Here is a 14,339-nt window from a genome sequence, read left to right as displayed (position 1 = left end):
GGAGACTGATTTACTATAGCATATGTTCCAAAACCCACTAAAGATATGTATGTGCGTGTGACAGCAATAGAGAGTATTGGGTTTCCTGTAGTGTCTCCTATAGCAAAGATAGAATGGTTTCAATACTCCAAACCCCTCATAGTGTTTCCTCTTCCTCACTGTCTGCCAGAGAAAGTGTTGCCCTCCCGTGTTGTATCACATGACCCCCAACTGCAGCTTAGCTCTGTCCAGAGGGGAGTATATATGTCCAAGTGTGTGAGCTTTCCTGAAGCTTAATGAAATGAATAGCTTAATTTCATTTAAATTAAATTACATTTTAATGTAGTTTACATGAAGCTTGTATCAGGAGTATAATTACATTTTTAGGTTGTGTGTATATAAAAACTAAAGGCTTCTATTGTCAGTGTGTCAGAGTCTGTATAAATGATGCAGCTCAAAACACTTGTTTGGTGAGTGGTGACATTTTGACTTCATCAGTCGGGGGAGTCTGCATGAAAGAAAGGCTTTACTGTTGACAGTATAAAGCATGAATCAGCACTGACTCTGCTTTAAAAGGACAGGAGAAGCAGCGTTTCTATTCAGCCTGTCGAATCCCAGTTAATTATGAGCTTATGTAAAAACACAGAGTTATTAAATGGGAAGATTTATGTACTAAAGTTAAGTGCTACGACAACATTTTAGCTCATTTTTTCTGCTTACTTTTACATTCTGCTATTTAGTGCTTAACTATAACTAAGCTCGTAGAACAATTGTTTGTGCCTAAATGGATCAAAAGATTTGTTTCAATGGAGTCAGAAGTATTAACTTGATATACAATTTCATCCACAATGCTAACTTCCATTACATAAAATAAAAAATAAACCTTTTTCAAAACACTACCCAAAAATGATAGCTGCCTTAACTTGTGGTCAATCACATGTTCAACTCACCAGTTAGTCACTATCTCAGAATGTTTGAGTGATCGTTCTCGGGTCATAAGTCAAATTTTTATAAATGATTAAGAGTATTTAGCCATTCTAGCATTTCTAAGAAGATTTTAATAGGGTTAGCAGTAGAGCTACTTTGAACCAGACGCTGTCATCACTGTGCTAATAAATCACTGTGGAAAATGTCCAGGCTAGCAGGAATGATTTTGTTGTGTAACGTCCTAGTTTTGTGTTGACATGCTAACATTTGCTAACAGCTAATTTGAGTGTGTTACTTTTTCATGTATTTGGTTACAATGTAAGTTAAAATATCTGACCTAGTGATTTTAAAAAGACAAATTTCTGTCAGCTGTAAAAGTTACAAGGGTTTCTGTTTCAGGCAGTCATTAATTTGGTAACTTGAAGGTACAGTGTGTAAAAAATCACAGTTCAGCTTCAGTTCTGTTTTCTTACTGCTCCTAATTAGAGTGTGTTGTCCTAGTTACGGTGGCCGCTGTAGGACAAAAAAATAGAAATGTGATTTTTAGGATACTTAAGCCTGATATTAGCTTAGCTGGTATAATGTTAGCTTATAACCAGTTGCTGCTGTTTTTAACTGGCTTGTTGTTAGCTCTTTATACGGCGTACTACGTATGTACCCAGTCTCTAGATACATAAATAAAACGCTATTGGTACAGCAGGGACCAGTGTATTCAAGATGGTGGTGCAACATGGCAGCTTCCACAAACCAGCGGCCGCTCCTATGCATTTTTAATGGATTAATTCCAAGTTCATAACAATGCATCAATTTGTTGAAAGATGTAATTACACACTAAACAAAGTATATTTATAGGTACAATATCCAGTTTTTCTTTCGAATAATCTCAAAAAATTCTAACTGTACCTTCAAATCAACTTAAATTGACTGTCATTAAGTAGTGAACAGAAAACCTCTTTTGTTTATACTAGAAGCTTCCGTAGTTGGTCCTCTCACCTCAGTTAGGCACAAGAACTGCTGCTCTTGTGCATTTGTGATGTTATAAGTGGCCTCTGTGCTCGGCTGTGTGTGCGCAGTTTATTTCTGGCCGTTCCCGCACCCTCTAGAGACTGGGTGGTGGTTGTGTGACTTTATATGCCAGGGTGAGGGCCACAGCCATAAACTAGCTTCTCCCTGTTGCGTAACAAAAATGTAAAGTCCCCTGGGGTGGTGCGATGTTGCCCTCTGGCACTTTACAATTTTTTTTTGTCAATAGAAAAATGAGTGGCTAACTGTTTCAAGCCCCTGACACCAAAGATAAATAATTGACCTTCCCGTGGCTATTTATCACTTAAAAGCTGCCAGACTGTTGAGTGTGCGTATTTGTTTACAATTCACGCCTATGAGCTTGTATGTGGTTAGTGTGTGTTACTTTTCTGTTGCAGTGTCCACAGTTACATACGGGGTCTGTTTTCTCAGAGACAAAGGAGTTGCTTGTCGGGCGCATGCAGGCAAAAAGAATAGCCTGGTGTTCCTCCTCTGACACTGTAGGCTCCAGTCAGCTACTTTACTAGGTGGTGGGTGGACTGTGTCCTCATGTGTCTGTGTGAATCGCATTTTATTCATTCATACTGCCTTCTCCTGCAGAGGGCCCCTCTGGCATTCCTACCCCAGCCCCCAGACCTGGTCTGGAAAAATGCCAAGTCATGTCCAACATTGGAAGTTGCTTCCGGTAGTAGACTGCTCTAGGTATTGATTCAGCGGGGAAGAAGCTCATGCTTCTGTTTTGGAGTTCCATTAAATCATTTCTGATAGATCCAGAATTGTGCTCATTAGTATTTTTGCAGAGTCATTAAAAAAAGATCTAATTCGTCTGACCGCGTGCGGTGTTTTGCAATCAGGGAATGTTAACTCAGTTCAGGTTGGTGCCAGCACTCTGTTTGGTCATGTATGTGTGTGGGTGGATTTGTTGGAAAGAGTTTGACTTCAGCTTCACCTTAGAAGATGTTTCATTTTCAGTGAAATAGGCTTTCATTTTCTTAAAGTTTGTGCTGAGTGGTAATAAATGTGTTTTAAATTTGCCATTACATAAATCAAGTCAACCACAAAGTTGTCATTAAGTATTATGTTTTCAAAATTAAAACATAATGCTCCTGGGAAGGAAAATTCCTAATGTAAAGGTTTATTATTACCCACAAATGTAAAGTCTTGGCCCACATATAATTCCTCGTCATAGCTATAGTGATGAATTACTGTGGAGAGAGAGAGTGAGCTAGAGAGAGAGCTAGGTTGATGCTGGTGTCAAGGTTTGGATCCTTGGAAGGTAGAAATGTGTGGAAAGATCAGAAGTGACCACGTCAAAGGGACGGCTTAGGTTGGAGACAAAGTTAAACAGTTAAGGCTGAGATGGTCTGGACATGTGCAGAGGAGGGACAGGGGATATTGGCCAAAGGATGTTAAATATGAAGCTGCCTGGAGAGTACTAGGAGTAGGGTGAGATGGAGCCAAATGATCCGCTGTGACGACCACTAAAGGGAGCAGCCAAAAGAAGAACTGTGGAACCAGCTCTAGAGTGGACACAGGGCAGCGTAATGATGCAAAAACGAACTCGTCCTGAAATAAATTATTTGTTAGTTATGAAAGAACCTTTGTTTCATACCGTATACCTAGAAAATTTTAAGTAAGTAATTAAGTAATTTCCTGAGTTTTCACAACTCGGCTAACAACTCTTTCTGGCATCGCTACATTAGGGAGCTCTGAGGGTACACAAACATCCACGGTGCTAGTGCTAGTAACATTTCATGCAAATACAGCACATCTGCATTTAAGCAACATTCAGACTCTTTGTAATGCTTAATGAAGTCAAAACTTGTTGAAGCATATCCCTTTTTTTGTTTGTTTATATATTTTTTTAGGCTACTTCAGCAAGGAAAAAACTCCAAGGTCTGGTTTCGTCAATGGATGGAGATGAAATCATGTAGGGACGCACTAACCCTGCAGTGCCACAGAGTTGTAGCTCAGCATAATCTCACCTCAATGGATTGGGGCCCTCGTCTGTATGCGTTTGACCTTCTTTCGTCAACTTGAGAGAAGGATCTACAACGACAGAGCCAACACTGGAAAGAAAACAGTGTTTCTGTGGGTCAAATAGTGCAGGTAAGAAACTTCAGTGCACGTATTTGCTCGTACCTCCAGTATCTTAGACTATAGCACTATTGCAGTGCCCATTGCATTTGGGTGTGACTGTTTTTATGCCTAGTTTTCATCATAGTGTACATTGCTTCAGGACTTCACATGTTTGTGTCTTTTTGACACACTGTGTCTGTGTGTATGTGCTCACTATGCAAACATGAGGTCATGTCAAACATTGACTCTGCTTTGGTCACCAACTCATGGAGGTCTAAAATTGAACTATTCACCTTTTGAAAAGGATCAAATTCCTCAGATAATGTCATCAGTGGTCATAATGTTGATTTTAAGTGTGCGTGTGTGTTTTAGTTGAAGATAGATGTGGCTGACCATTTCCTGTTTCATAATGCTTTTGTTTGTGTAACCAAAAGGGATCGGTCACGTCCCAGCTTAGTTTGTTTTTCTGGTCGCAGCCACTGAATAAGAATTCTTAGCTGATGAGGTAGAGTTAGGAGGAAGTGAGAGTCACACTGGTGGCTTTAATAGAAACCCTTGTATTCCACTGCCACAAACACAGACCCACACACAGGATGCCTGCCAGACACTCCCAAGCAGGTGTCTGCAGAACTCAGCAAAAAGAGAAATAATAATACTTCTTATGGTTGAGTTGTTCTTTGCTTTAATGAAAACAAGCCAAACAACTGGATGTTGCTGTCAGGTTTGGTGTTTCTTTATCAGAGGCAGACTATAAGCAATGCAGACTGTACGCACAATTAAGATGACACGTGTGCATTCACACTCTCTTGATTCGGGACTGGAGTGTTCTTGGCTCGTGCGTGTAGAACAGCACTGCACTGTTTTGAGTCCTGTTCATGGATAAGGAGAGAAGATGAATTCTGATTGTAAAACTGATTGAAAACATCACATTTCCTTGTCTGAAACTCCACTTGGTGCCTTATTTTGCGAGTCACTTGGGTTCTGCTGAGATTCGCGAGTTCATGTCATGAAAGAATCCGTCTGGCCAGGCCTACTGGTCAGTTTGGACCAGCCGGTGGCAGCTTAGGATGCGTTTTAGTGTGACAGTAAATAGATACCATCACCTACAAGGAAAAAAAGATTCCACAACGGATCTTTTTGTCGTGTTCCAGATGTTTCTGTGTAACAAACCATCACCTGCCTTAGGTTTCCTTTACATAGTAAAATGTCTAATGGAACAACAAAGAGGCCTGAAGTTAATGAGGTTTTTGATCCCATATCTGTTTAAAGAGAATGAGAGGTGGAGGAGAGATAGCTTGTGATGCTCTTAAGAAAGTATCCTATAGTTCCTGACAAAAAAGTGATTCTGTGGCCCTGATTTGATTAACAAACTCAACAGAAGGACAGAGGAGACGTGGACAGAGATGGAGTAAGCATGTGGACGTCTAGAAATGGATATTCTACTCTATTCTGGAGCAGAGAGGTAAAGCGGAAGCTCCCAGAATAGTAGCAGTGATCAGTGAGTGTGCTTTTTGTGGAGTGTCTCTGAATGCTTGAAGGGGCTTTTGGGGCCCAGACTGACAGAGAAGAACTTGGAGGAAAGGGAGCCTCTGGGAGTCAAAGTGTGTGCGCCTGTGGGTGTGAGACAGTGTTATTCTAACCATGAACTTACATCCGGCTGGCACTCCATACACTCCCACCCCCGCTCCACTTCTCAGTCCAACTACCTGCAGGCGAGTTGTCACATGACCCGCTGTTGGTTTCATTCCTCCTCTGGCTTTTCCTTTTCCTTTCACCATTCGCTCTTTTAATAATCCCTTCTCTTCTCCTGATCTACAAGTATTACATTACCAGACCCCCTGAGGACTGGCGTGCTGTCTGTGACTTCCTGGTGTATTGTATGTCCGGCCTGTTGTCAGTGCGTCGGGTTTCCTGACTAAGTGTCCCTGTAATAGATCACCTTGTGACACTGGTAACACAGTCGCACAGCTCTGGGGTAGAAGACTTGAGCCTCCTTATAATCTGAAATCAGTCTCTAAAAGATAAACGTCAGGGTGCTGACCTTCATCTTCATTTGATTCGTCTTCTTCATACCTGTGACAGGATTAATCACTGAAGTTTCAGGGCATCCAGGAACCAAGAAGTCGACTTCTATAGGATAATAGCTTAGAAATGTTTATGGAGTGACTAACTGGTGGCTTGTTGCATATCATATAACCTTTCACATCCTGCCAATGGAAAGTAACAAGGAAGGAAAGTTTTAGCATTGCCAGTTTCTTTTGTTTGGTCCATTGATCAGGAGTTTATGCACTAGCATCAGTGCAAGGGTTGCCACGCTATCCACCAGCCCCTCTGTTCATCCACCGTCTGAGACAAGCCGTTTCTGCTCCCTTGAAGCCATCTTTCTGCTGATTGGTTGTCCTCAGTTAGTGGTTGGGGGATGCTATGCTCACAGCAGGAACTGTGGGCTTTCACATATGTTTATTTGAATCTGTGGTCATGTGTATTTTAGCATTTTAACAGTGTATGCACGACTGTGGAAAAACCTACAACCCCAATTCCGAAAATATTTGGATGATGTGTAAAATGTAAATAAAAGCAAATTGCAATCATTTGTAAATCTGAAGTCCAAATTTCACAATAGAACATAAAAAACAAAAAATGTACCTTTTTAAGAAGATTTTGAGTGTTTTTCATTTGATGGCAGCAACAGGTCTCCAAAAAGCTGGAAAAGGAATTGGTACTAAAAAGAAACAAAAGAACATTTTAGAACTAATTAGTTTATTTGTGAACAAAGCAGTAACATAATTGGGTATAAATAGCATGTTTGGAGTTTCTCTTATGTAAATATGAGCAAAGGAAAATCTGAAAAAACCCTCCAAAACGTGAAATTGTAGAACATTTTCACAATAAAGTTCCTCAACAAAAAATTATGAAGACTTTGAATATCTCATCATCTACAGTATATGATGTCACAAAGAAATTCAGAGAATCTGGAGATTTTTTATAAAACACTGCATTAAAAACGGGCACGATTTAGTTGTGGAAATCAGCGCAGGGACTCAAGATGACTTCCAGGAATCACCGTCTGTGGAACATGGATATGATGGTTTGGAGGTGAATCAGTGCCCATTGAACTGGCAGCTTGAAAATCTGGGAAGACACCATCAGTATTGAAAGCTATATACAGGTTTTAAAACAACAAAGCTCCCATCCAATCAATGTATTTTGCGAGGAAGGTCTCGCATGTTTCAGCAAGACAATCCCGACCCTCATATACTGCAGCTGGTAGAAGAGTCTGGGTGCCGAAGTGCAGCCAAGAGCTTTCACAAAATGGAAACATTTAAAAGAAAATCAAAAAAAGTATTATCATCTAAAATATGACAAAGAAGACACAGGACTGTTGAGCAGACAAGAATGGGAAACATTCGTCTCCCAAAAGTCCAGCAGATGGTCTCCTCGGTTTACAGACTCCTGGTAAAAGAAGACAGGATGCTACACAGGGGTAAACATGGCCCTGTCTCAAAAAAGTTGGAACGTGATGCTGCCATCAAATTCAAAGTGATAGTAAATTTTTTAAGCTTAAACATTTGACTTGTTCTGCGTGGAATAAAATATGAGTTTATGAGATTTGCAAGTTTTTATTTAGGTTTTATTTACATTTTACACAGGATCCAAACTTTTCTGTTACTGGGTTTGTATTAGTTTCAACTGAGGCATACATAGTTTAGTCTGCATGTGATAATACGAACTGAAGAATTCACATTGTCGTCACACACAGAAACGCACACATGGCTGCAGTGTATAGAGTGTGTTGTGTTCCTTATCTTTCACTCTCCTGATCAGAGGGACTGGAAGAGTAGCTTACATATTGACCATACACACCCACACTCATTGCACATGATGATGCAATTCTTCTGACAGGTCCTTGACAAAGCCTACATCTCACACTGCTTAAATATGTCTTGTTAAGTATTTTTACAGAGATGACAGTTTGAAACTTTTGATATTTTGTAAAAAATCTTTATATATTTATTTTAATGTTAGAGGTGTAATGTTGTGGTAATGTTGCAGTCCTTAGTGTGAGCTTGTTTGTGAGGCCTTGGTGAGTGTATCAGTTGAAATCATTAAGCTGGTATTTTACCTGTGATCTTTACCAACTTAAAGGATAAGCATGACATCCGTTCTAGGCTGGGTGGTTTTGTTTTTCTAAAAATAGAAGACATTGCATCCTTCACAGCTGCAGACAGACATTGCTAAGAATGATTAACATCTGAGTTTGAGCAATAATCTGTCATCTATTGTTGTTTCTACTGCTGTAGTTTAGTTATTATCTGTGCTGTCGTCAGAAATATCCCGAAAATCATCATCTCGATGAAAACTATATGTAATTTTTATTGTATGTGTTTCTGACACGCACACGTGAACACACTGTGTTAATGTTAGTGAGTTTTGTCTGTACTTAAGCAGCATTTGAAATATATGGATGGCTAAATATGAATTAAGTCATGTCAGTATTGTTTTTCTTCCTCACACTGTCTTTAAAAGAAGAACTTTCAGGTACAACAACTCAAAAACAAAACAAACAAAAATGCTTTGAGAGTGACTTCCGTCACTGTCTCACACTGCCCCCCTGTGGCCTGAGGAAGAAATGATAAGCAGACCGTATGGTTTCAGTTAACCGAATGGCTTCATCCAAGCACTTTGTTACACGTTAGAAGTAGAAAAGTGACGTCAGCGCCAGCATGTCGTGCTTAAAAAGAGGACATTTAGTTTGGATTAATGCATTTTTAAATGTTGTAGGACATTTATTAAAGAATTGATAGATGAATAGTCAGTGGATATGCAGCTAATTAAATGTTTTTCTTTTAAGATGACATTTGTTGACTTCAGGCTCTCATTAAGTGAGAATTTATTAATTCTTCTGAACTGCTGACCATAAAATGCATATTTTAAATACATTTAAAACCTTTGTTTATTGGAAACGATAACATTTTCATGAAAACAAAAACAAATGGATTAAGTAATAATAAATTGTCACTTAATTATTAGCCAAGGATAATTGTTACAGTGTGTCAAGTGCATTCAATGAAGCAGTAAATTTTGAAACTCTGTACTTTGTACTGTAGTTTCCGTAACAGAAAGATCGATTTAATCATCTTCCATGTTGTCTAACGTTACGGCTCAGCTTAAACTAAAACTTAGGATCTGCATTCTGTGAACGCCTTGTCTGGCATGTGAGCTGAGGCTGTGAATGAGCTGGTATGTTTGGTGTCATTTCAATGTCTCACACACACACACACACACACACACACACACACACACACACACACACACACACACACACACACACAGTCAAAGCCCCTGGCATGATGTATGGCCAGGCATCCAGATGGCACTGAGCGCTTTAGCCTCTGGTGCTATGCATACTTCCTCACCTATGACCTTGGCACAAATGCGCACATGCAGATTAAGTGAGACCCGAGAACCTCGACCCATTCTCTGCTCCCTCTGATCCTGTCCTCCTTTTTATTTCCTTTTTATTTTTGTGTGTCCCAGTCACACCCATGAAGATTTACAGCTAAATCTCAGTCATCATGAATTTTTACTTACATTCACAAACCTGAATTCTGATCTTAAGTTGTGAATATGTTGTAGACGTTTCCTTAAATGATTATTTGCAGCAGCGTTTTTATTTGATTAAAAATGCTGATTGTAATATTGGTAGTAACATTACTTTTGAAAAACAGCAGTGAAGAGGAAGAGGAAGCTCAGATTTACCCAATGTGAAACTAAGACATGCGACATGGAATTGGGGGGAAAAGAGGAAGGGGAAAAACTATTGAAGGAGGTTAAAGTTATGAGTTTCAGTACCATGTCAAATGTTCACAAGGCAAAATATAACATGTGTGTTTGTGGGAGTAAAAATTATCTTTGTTTTTTCAAAAGAATTGGAGGCTCTGTGAAAGCAATATGTATTTGCTTCATGTTAAATTCTATCACAACTTATTTATCGTCCTAACCTAGCATCCTTATCAGCTTGAGTTACTCTAAACATGTGTGTATGCCTGGTCAGAAGTATGCATGAAGTAGAGAACAGGATGCACATGGTTTATCTGGCCTTCAGTGTTGTTCTGCACGTTTTAAATGACCCTCTTAAATCCCAGCTGTTTGGGCTGATGGGACAGTGGAAAGCAAACACCACGCGCACTCGTGTGCCCCTTTAACACTTCCCAGAAAGACAACATGAGAGCTGAGGATTATAAAGCTTGGAGGTCTATCTGTCTCTTAGTCTCAGTCACACTCACACACACACGTTCAGTCTTTGTCTCCTCATCGCTCTCCCACATGCACACACCTCTGTCCGCAGTGGATTTACAGAGCATGCCTGCTCGCCCGTGATCCATGTGAAATGGAAATCTTTCTACGAAAGGGGTGATTAGAAAGGATTTGTTGAGGATAATATTTCTCATGACAGCTATGAAATATTGTGAGTGAATGGAAATCATTAAAGGGCTTGAATCAGTGCCCAGCTGCGATTGATCCTAACAGTGAGTTTGCTGTGTCAAGGCCATGGGACAGGCCATATTTCAAGAACACCATTTTCATTAAGTTTCCACTTTTAGACTTTTACTGCTCGAAACTCAAGTTAGCGGCCGGTGGTGACGGCTTACTGAGAGAGAAGAGATGCTTTTGTTCATAGATGGGAGAAAACAAGTGGGAATCACTAGACGCACCATAATATGATGTTATCACGACACTTCACTGACAATATGATATTGTTGCAGTTTTTAATATTTTGCAATATGCTGAGTATTGTGATAACATGTATTGCAATTTAGCAAATTATGCTTTCAAACTTCTTTTTTTTTCCACCCCTAATAACCAGGTGGATCTAAACCAGTGTTACAGGTAAAGATTGTACTATAAAACAATAAAAATGCTAACGGAGCCACTGTGCCACATATCCACTGTCGGCACCCCAGGCCATAGCTTCATCAGCTTCCTCTCTGGTCCTTGCTGAATCAACATTTTCCAAGCAGCAGTGAACTCAGCATTGCAGCAGCAGAGCCAGCAGTCAAAGTTCTTCTTTAGTATCGTGGAGTAGTGAATCATACCATAGGATTTACAGTGGTTTTCACAGTCAGTGAGCTGAAGTCATCTTTTAAGGGGAAAAGATTTGGTCTCTGATGAGAAGTTGTGGGTGGGTGGATGTCGCTGCCATTTACTGTAAGGACAAATGTCTTCTTACATGGGTGCTTCTTACTGCTGGGAACCCAAATTAGCTGTAAGCAGAATTTATCTGGGACCTTAAGAAGAAACAGGTCTGTAATACAATGTAACACTAACCCACGTTGCATGTCTAAAGAATTAACTTTGAAATGGTAATTCATTATTAGAATATTAGTATTCCTTTACAGGTAAAAGCCTTCTTTGTCAGGACTCAGTGTTTTATTGTGGAGAATAGAAATCACACTGACCATTTGACAGACAATAGGTCTGTTGGTGGAAAAATATACTGATATTAGGGAACTAAGCCAGCAAAGAAGATCTTGTTAGCCTGTGTTCTTTTAATTTTTTTAAATTAATTAATTAATTTTTGCTGCATGTGATCATTCATTTATTTGTCTTGCATTGATTGTTTTTAACCGGCAAGAACTGGCAGTTAATTAATCGTGAGGAATAGAAATAAGGGGTCATGTTTTGTCTGAGCTGTTTGCCGGTGATTCTGAAAAGACAAAAAGAGAGGTAATGTGAAGGCGCTGCACTGTCGTAGAAAAAGCAACTGTGTTATTGAAAGAGGAAGTCAAGAGTGGCAGAGAAAGTATATGAAACTGGTGCAGAACGTGTGAATAGCGAGACAGTGGTGAGGTGTGCAGTAGATGTGACGGATGAGTTGAAGGTGGGGGTGCGATTACATCAGAAATGAGCTCTGGGCACCTTCTTGTTTGCGATGGTGATGGGCTGAAGTAAAAGAGAGCCTGGAGAGGTGGAGTTATGCTATGGTGAGAAGAGGAATGAAAGTTAATAGAAGCAAGATAGAATACATGTGTGTGAATGAGAGTGAGGTGGATGGGAAGGTGAAGATGGAAGCAGCAGAGGTGGTGAAGGTAGGTCAGTTTAAATACCTGGGGTCATCCAAACCAAGATAGTGTGAACATTTAAATATGTTGAAGAATGAGCTGCCAGACAGAAGGGAAAGAGGAAGACCACAGAGAGAAGCTGTTGTTGTAGTGAAGGAGGACAAGCTGAGGAGGATGCTAGCAATAGGCTGAGACAGAGGTAGAAGTAGAGGTATCCCTTTCATTGAACCGCAGGTAGATACATTTCAGGTGAAGGCTGCCGGATAATTGAGAAATCTTAGTCTGACAGTAAAAGTGGTTTTATGAGTCACATGGACTTTTTTTAATGATAAGATGCAGACACACTGAAGCCATACATTTAGTTTTGATAGCTGATGACCTGTCGTTCTTTTTAGAATCTGTAACTAATTCAGAAACTATTCTGCAGATTAGCTTATCTATGACTTGGATAGGTACTATCACTTGGACATCTGTTCATGCAAATAATAAATATAATACAAATTCAAAAGAAATGTAATACTTTCCACTATATTACTCACACACTCATACAGTGCACCAGAGCTATACTGTCAGTTACTACCCTGATTATGTTTCCACCATACAAGCCCCACAATCAGGAGTAGACATTGGGGATTTCATCCAGCTCCTGTTGAAAAGCTTAGTGTTGCCCCCAGAGCCTGAAGCCTACCCACCAACAGTCATAAAGAGAGGAGGGACCCAGGATTTGCAGTCCTTTTAGTCTTTCAGGATGCTTAACAGTCTCTTAAAGGTAGGTTTAAACAGGCTGCGATGCCTGGGCTGGGAACATTTTATCATTACACCCACAGCTTGTCTGCTGTGCTCTCCATCACGGGGACAGAGAAGGCGTTTACATGTTTTAACAGGCTCAGCTCTGTCCCCCCTTGACACACACAGAGTTAAGCCCATTCAATAGTCATTCAACACCTCTCCCAATGCATGCTCCAAAATCCGTAAAATACACTCAAAAAGGAAGTCAGCCATCAACAAACAGAGAAAGAAAGGAAACTGAGCTTGGAGCCAGCTCCCTCTTAACTAAATCATTAACAGCCTATTGCTTATAAAAATCAAGTCACAAACTCAAGATCAAGGGGGCTAAAGCGGCAAACATACTGTAGCATAAGCTACTTATCAAAGGATAAAAACAATGAAAACAGTCATTTTCACTGCAATTTGATGTCACTGTGGTGTCAACAAACCACTTAGTCTTCAATTAAGTTAAGCTCAAAACAAAGAAAGTTGTTTTTGGCTGACTTGCTGTAGACTGCTCAGACATGAATGTGCCAAAAAAAACAAAAAACAAGAAGAGCAATACAAGAAATATATTATGCAAAACTGATGTCCAAACGTCCAAAAACCAGACGTGGCCCCGAAACGGTTTCACCGCAATTCCTCACAACACCGAGTCAGCCCATCAATCTTTAACGTAAAAACAAAAAACATCCATTTAACGTAACCAGAAACCTAAACCTAGATGGGCTTCTTCACAAGGCTATCGTCTCAAACTGATGCAAGTTCAATTCAAGACAGTAAACAGCTTTGCTGGAGAACAGCTACACCTGCTCAGAACTTTAAGGAAGTAAACTTGTAAACCAAGCTTAACAACACATGGAAAAGAGAAACATTCCTAATCCACACATAAAGGCAGACAAAACTTTACGATGGGTGCTCTGGCTGAAGGGGTCACTCCACTGATCAGTATTTAGACTCGGCGAATGAGGAACTTCCTGTGCTGGCAAAGGCGAGGTTACGAGGTCCAGAGAACAGTGTCACAAAGGTCACTGCTTCCTTGCTCGCTGCCATTTAAACTTCCTGAGGGACTTGCTTAGAGGCCATTTCCTATTATTTAATGACTCTGGCCTTAGAAGCTCAAGATCACACACACACACACACACACACACACACACACACACACATATACTTCTAATGGTGGGCCATAAAATAAAGCCCGTATGTGACCAATCCCTAAATCTATCCCTAAATCTACTATGTCTTTTCAGAAATAGCTGTTCTGTATTTTACAGGAATTTTAGATGTGAGGTCTGACTGAGGTCAACTTATTGGGAGGGCTCAGTCCCCAATGGTTATGGCAGATGTTTGTATCCTGATACAGATTCATTCCTATAACCATAAAAATGGGTCAGCTGTCTTTTTGAAATCACAGGAGTCCTCTTATTTTGGTAAAAAAGTCCCACTGTCAGAACATTCTTTGAAGCTATCTTTGAAATCCTCCTGTTAGTTGAAAACAAG

General features: G+C 40.1%; 1 protein-coding gene across 3 annotated transcripts in view; it reads left to right on the top strand.

Moving 5' to 3' along the window:
* Nucleotides 1-14,339, top strand: part of LOC308413115 (activated CDC42 kinase 1-like) — a 59,606-nt gene that overhangs the window by 7,507 nt on the left and 37,760 nt on the right. For 2 of the 3 annotated variants that reach the window (XM_080907916.1, XM_080907915.1), the window contains exon 2: nucleotides 3,798-4,038. The gene's annotated coding sequence lies outside the window, so the exon portion shown is untranslated. Of the gene's footprint in view, nucleotides 1-3,797; nucleotides 4,039-12,079; nucleotides 12,099-14,339 lie in introns of those variants that run through there. The other variant, XM_080907913.1, reaches the window with a different exon arrangement.

Source organism: Rhamphochromis sp. 'chilingali', assembly GCF_963969265.1.
Source record: "Rhamphochromis sp. 'chilingali' genome assembly, chromosome: 16".
NCBI lineage: Eukaryota > Metazoa > Chordata > Actinopteri > Cichliformes > Cichlidae > Rhamphochromis > Rhamphochromis sp. 'chilingali'.
Note: the sequence above shows the minus strand (reverse complement) of the source record. Positions and strands in the feature narration are given on the sequence as shown.